The sequence below is a fragment of the Pongo abelii genome, chromosome 12 (genome assembly GCF_028885655.2).
Source record: "Pongo abelii isolate AG06213 chromosome 12, NHGRI_mPonAbe1-v2.0_pri, whole genome shotgun sequence".
In the NCBI taxonomy this organism is placed as follows: domain Eukaryota; kingdom Metazoa; phylum Chordata; class Mammalia; order Primates; family Hominidae; genus Pongo; species Pongo abelii.
Genome location: NC_071997.2, coordinates 77,943,753 through 77,949,752, shown reverse-complemented (window position 1 = coordinate 77,949,752; position 6,000 = coordinate 77,943,753). Strand labels below are relative to the sequence as shown.

The 6,000-nt window shown below is 52.0% G+C and overlaps 1 protein-coding gene across 7 annotated transcripts in view; it reads left to right on the top strand.

Annotated features, from left to right (window-relative positions):
• The first annotated feature begins 2,683 nt into the window (after positions 1 to 2,683).
• The window catches only part of SPTBN1 (spectrin beta, non-erythrocytic 1), a 212,449-nt gene continuing 209,132 nt past the window's right edge, over positions 2,684 to 6,000 (top strand). The window contains exon 1 of one of the 7 annotated variants that reach the window (XM_024242708.3): positions 2,684 to 2,926. The gene's annotated coding sequence lies outside the window, so the exon portion shown is untranslated. Of the gene's footprint in view, positions 2,927 to 3,097; positions 3,339 to 3,441; positions 3,722 to 4,173; positions 4,209 to 4,433; positions 4,593 to 6,000 lie in introns of those variants that run through there. The other 6 variants (XM_063713443.1, XM_054547569.2, XM_063713439.1 and 3 more) reach the window with 6 other exon arrangements.

Here is a 6,000-nt window from a genome sequence, read left to right as displayed (position 1 = left end):
TCGGCTCACTGCAACCGCTGCCTTCCAGGTTCAAGCGATTCTCCTGCCTCAGCCTCCAGAGTACCTAGGACTATAGGCGCGTCTCACCATGCCTGGCTAATTTTTGTATTTTTAGTAGAGATGGGGTTTCGCCATGTTGGCCAGGCTGGTCTCGAACTCCTGACCTCAGGTGATCCACCCACTTCAGCCTCCCAAAATGCTGGGATTACAGGCATGAGCCACTGTGCCCAGCCTTCCCCTACATTCTGAATGGAAAGTTAAAATGAAAATTTTATCTGTAAAAATTTTGTAATAAAGTATTTTGATGGGAGATAAAGCCATATGCAATCACGTGGTTTTAAAAATGGAGAGTAGTATGTTACAAACATGATATTGAAGACTTCTAGGTTCCTTTAAATCAACCCTGATTCTAATATGAGAAGAAACTTAAAGCCGCTTCTGAGATACGTGGGAATAATCCTTCTGAGCTGTTATCACTGACTAAGACTTTTTATCTTTTTTAGATTTTGCCTTCCATAAAGATGTCTTTCCAGTTGTACTATCTTTTCTTTGAATTGTTACTTCTTTTTGGTCGTTGGTACACTGAGTTCTCTGGGGGTGATTTTTTGCACCTAAGGGTAAGAATTCAAAATTGTGAGGCAGGTATTTACAGTAGAACTCTGAATCCTTATCTTTCACATTTTTGGAATAATTACTGGGGCTTTACTAGAGTACCTTGCTAAGGTGTGTGTGGCTTTTTTTTTTTTTTAAGGAAATTAAAAAACAACGTAAGTGGGAGTGGAATGGGGTAAGGGAGGTGAATCATCCATCAAATGAAAATTTATTTAAGTACCATTGTCTGTGATAAAGGAATTATTTAAGAGTCACCATTTCAGAATAACACTGGAAGAATTAATTTAAATGGATGCACTTCCCAATATTGTTACTGTTTTCTTTGGTATTTCATTAACATAGTCGGTAGGGAGGTGCTGGGGTCCATGGTAAAAAATAAATAAGTGAAAGGCAAACAACTTTGCTTTCTAGTGGATTTCCCTTATTACCTAATGAGGGCAGCAGCTTACAAGTTGATTCTGTTCAATTCAACAAATATTTTTTTAGTACCTCCTAAGTGCCTGCTATATGTACAGAATGAAGAAAGAAAGAGCCCTACCTTTAAGAGAGTTTACGGTCTGGTTGTGTTGATTCACCTTCTGAGAAAAAATGTTATTTGCTTTCCTCAATTTTTTTCCTATCTATCAAAAGTAAACATAGGTTCAAACATTCAAACCTATGAAGGCCTAAAAGAAGAATCATCTTCAGTTTGCTGTGACAATTTCATTGAGTTTTATTTTTAAATATTCATTTAAAAATACATACAAACATATAAACCCATCAGGCCAGGTTCTAGTGATCTGAGATATAAGCATGATCCAAACTACTTGACTGCCTTGTATTTTTGTTTTGTTTTAATCCAGGTGATCAGGGCTGTATGGGGAAAAAGCCCTGGGGCTTTTTCAAACAGGAAGGGCCCTCCTCCCTCTGAATGCCCGCAGTGCCGCCTTGTGCACCTTACAGAACAAGGAGAAAGTCAGTTTCTTCAAACTGTTTTCTAGAGATCGTTTCCATTCGTGGTCCTGGTGATTCCACCATCTTTTCTTCACAACAGTGACGGTTCTGGAATTTCTACACAGTCTGAGGGGCTGACGGGGTAGACCAGGTGACTGGGAAGGGGCAGTGGCACATGACAAAAATTCGAGGAAACGTCCAGTTTCCGTTTCAGGGAATGGGCACAGGGGAAAAAGCAAGTCCCCACGCCATCACAGGGCCCTCCACCGCGGCTGGACGACCCCTCTCTCGGGAGTGACTGGGGCAGGGCACCTGGCCTCAGGTTCGAGCGGAGCCTGCGCTGAGAGGCAGGAGTTGGATGAACCACTTGTAGGGTCTGCTCCCAGCTACCCGAAGCGAAAGGGTGGGCGAAAAAGCATTTGCAAAAGAATACATTCACCTCACCAAGGAACGACCCCCACCACCCATCCTCCAGCGCCCAAGGTTTCCCACGAAGAGGTCGCCGTCACCCTTCTCCAAGTTGGGCAGAACCTATAAGGCATCATCACCTGCATCTCAAACCAACCAAGCAAGTGACGCTCCAAAACCTCCCTAAATACCCTCTCTCCCCAGCATTCCGAACGCAACATCAAGGGCGAAAAGAGGCTGCACAAATCACGTAGAAAATTAGACCGCCTCTTTCCATGGCGATAATCGAATTAGCCTCAAATTAAACGTGAAATTGGCCCTCTCCGGCTGTGGGGACAAAGCCCCTATTGTCCTGCTCGGGTAGCGGCAGCAGCAGTGCCCACTCCGCCCAGGCCAGCCTGGTCGGTCCCCACCGCTGGGAGGATGAGGTCCGGGCTGGGCCCGGGAAGAGCCTCAGCTGGAGAGGACGTGGACGCGCCCGAGGCTCGGCTCCCCGGGCGGCTGCGGGGCTCGGGGCAGGAGGAGAGGGCGGGCGAAGCAGAGAGAGCGGGCGAGAGTGGGGAGGGAGGAGTGCGGAGGGCGGAGGGCTTGCGGGAGGGAGCCCGGGAGTGCGCTTGTGTGTCTGTGTGTGTGTGCGCGCGCGCCCGCCCCGCGCGCTCCTCTCCCCGCCCCTCGCCCCCTCCCTGCGAGCGCCCTCCTCTCCTCCTCCCCCCGCCCCCCGCGCTCCCGCCCAGCCCCCGGAATCAGTGCAGCTGTTGCCGTGCAGGCTGCGGATTCCTCCAGTCCCTCCCTCGGCCGCCTCTCCTCCCGGAGCGAGCGCGCAGCCCTGCGCAGCAGCGCCCACTGGTCCCGTCCTGTGAGCCCCGGCCCCAGCCGCGGACAGACCCGCGGAGTCGCCTCCCGGCCCACCCGCCCGGCCGCCGAGGAGCGGGAGGAGGACGGGACCCCGGCGCCCCCACCCCATCCCCGGGAGGTAGGTAGGGGGCCCGAGGCAGAGAGATGCCAACTCACTGGGGCTGCCTCCCGGGCGGGCTCCGCGGCGGCGGACAGGCGGGAGGAGGGGCGCGGGCCCAGGGCCGGAGGACGCCGCTGCCCGCCTGCCCTGCGCCCGGGGAGCCGCGTGGGGGCAGGGAGGCTGCAGAGCCCGGGCGGGGGCGGCGCGGGGAGCCCGGGTCGCGGGTGCTCATTGGTACTCGGATGATGCGGGACGAGGGGCGAAAGGCTGTGCGGTGAGGCGGCAGCAGACCCGCCGTGCGCACAGCTGCTGTCCGGCCCCAGCCCCGGCGCGGCGCAGCGCGGCGCGGCGATTCCTCCTTCCTGCCTCCGCCGCCGCCTCCCTGCAGCCGGGCGCCGCGGCCCCTGACGTGGAGGCCGCTGGCGCGGAGGTGGGTGCGGAGCGGACAGCCGGAGGGTCTATTTTCAGGTGCCCTCCCTGTGGCCCCGCGGGTGGGGAGCGGGGGCGGCGGTGACAGGGCCGGGCTCTGCGCGTAGCGGTGCAGGGGATGCGGCCAGGCGTGGTCCCGGCTGCACAGCGCTGCAGCTGAGCCGGAGGCGGCGGCCCCGCGCCCCCACCCCCGCCCCATCCCCGCGCTCGCTACCCTCCTGCGCCCGCCCCCCCCCCCCCGCCCTTTCTGCCGTCCCCACTCTCCCAGGGCTGGGCGTGAGCCGCCTCCGGGCGCCGAGCCGCCGCTGCGCCCGCCCTTCAGCTCCTGCCACCCTCTCTTCAACAGGTTTGTCTCAGCGCGGGGACCCTCCGGGCCTGTTTTGGGTAGGTGGGCTGGCTCGTCATCACCCCCCACACCACGCCCACGGCCCTCTTTTAGGGGGCGCCTTCTCTTTGTTTTTGTGATAGGAAAGGTGCCAACTGCTGCCATCAGATGGGGAGGGGGTGGGGATCAGAACGCAAACCTCTGTCCATTATTTTTCCAGTCGAAAGCCAGGCCAGATAGTAAGTGAGGACAGGGTGCGTGTGGAGGTGCTTCGGCGGAGGAGAAAATTGAATTCGGTGGGGTTTATTTGGGCGGGGATGTGCTTTTTTGGCAAGATGGATGGCTCACGGTGCCCTCGCCGTGATGCAGCACAATGCAGCAGTATCGCAGCTTCCTTGGTTCTCGCTGGCGGGGCTTGGCACGGCCGCTCGGCGCCTGCGGCCCCCGCCCGGCCCCACCCAGGCCCGGGGCTGCCCTTGGCCGAGGCCTGGAGCTGCTGCTACTTTGTCCTGCAGCTTCTGCTGGATGTAGCGTCAGGAGGACCAGGTCAGCTAGGTGTGAGCAGGGGAGAGTCTTTTCTTTTGGGATGATCCCTCCTGCACCTCTTGTTGGGCTGCGCTCTGCCGGAGGGGCGCCCTGCAGCACCAGTGCAGGCAGAGGGGAGCCGGCCTGTGGATGCGGATCGGAATCTGATCTGCGACCAGGGGACCTGAGCCATAGGGAGGGGCTGCTGGAAGGACTGGGTCCAGTGGTGTGCGAAGGCAATGTTGCAGTGTGGGGAGTCGCAGCATTTTTCTGTGGATCATCCATAATCTGTAACCACAACCCAGCTATGCATTAATTTCTTTCTGCGTGAAAAGTTGGTGTTTATTAATTGGACCTTCACAACTGTGACATTACAGTGCCTCGTCTGTCTTTGGTTAATACCAAGTATGCATTTTTTCTGTAGGAAACCATTTTTAAATGAAATGATTAATGTATTTTAGTTTTTATGTCACTAAGACATTTATAAGTATATTAAAATTCAGTAGGTTGTTTTAAAAGGAATTTGTATATTTTAGTTTTTATGTCACTAAGACATTTATAAGTATATTAAAATTCAGTAGGTTGTTTTAAAAGGAATTTGTATGTTTTTTAATGGATAGTAAATGATTCCTTTAGCCTGTATTTGTTTTGTTTTCGTCGTTTGCTTTTTCTAAGTCAAGTACAGTTGCATTATTTGGATGCTTTATTAAGGATTATTAGGTGTATGAGTGTCATGATTGGAGGGTAAATTGGTATTCAGATTTCTATTGATTTCAGATAGCCGAGTTAAGTGTCCAGGCATAACTAATGGGATTATGGCAGTAACAGACTGCATTTGTTTTTGTTTATATGTATTTTTTGTATACATATTTTTCACAGCTGTGACTGGGGAGAGGGTGGAGAAGGGCAGACCACCAAGGCCTCTTGACTGGCATCTAGTCAGAAGGAGATGGTTCCCAGTGTTCTCATGTTTAGTCTCGGCCAGGACACAGGGAATTTCCCTTCTAAATGCCATCTCTATAATTCATTTATTCAGTGTGGGATGGCAAATGGGATATATTTCAAATGTCAACCCAGGCTCTCCTAAAATGTGTAGGTGAAAAAGGAAATTTCAGTATGCTAGTTGGAAGGGAAGGTCAGTGTTTGCAAGCGAAGGGCGTGCCTGCTTGTATTTTTAAATATTTCTAATGAATCCGAGTTAGTGGCATTTGATTTCATGTGGCTCTGCAGAATAGAACTGCATGTACATTGTGTGGTGTATGTGCATTATTTTGAGTTTCTCTAATAGAGAGCCATTAAAATATGGGACTTTTTGTGCTGGTTGTATAAAATCGTGTTGCGTACAGATTTTTATGAATGTTCCCTTGGATCATCCAGACGTTTTGGATTTACTTTGTTGTAAGAAATATCCTGTGTTGATGTCACAGGAGGTTTAGCTGTTCTGACTTACACACCAGGTGCAGAATTCTGTTGGGTTAAGCTCTTTGTAACTCTGTCATTGCTAGAGTGACCAAAACCTTCATCTGAGAGAAGTATTGGGCAGGGAAGGGACTGCTGTCACTAGGTCGTCTCCCACAGTTGAGGTTTTCTGTGAAGAACTTCTCTTGGGCAAGACTAGTAACAACTATCTGTGATGTTGTAGAGCAAATGAGAAGACCTCCCTCTACTTGTGACACATCCTGAGCAGAGGCTTGGCATTGGCAGAGTTTCCTGGAAGGATTTGTAGAGTGGTTGCTTTGTCTTGATGTTTGAATGTATGACTTTACGTGTGGAAGTACTATTTTGACGTGGAAGGATTTTAGTACTGCTAAAC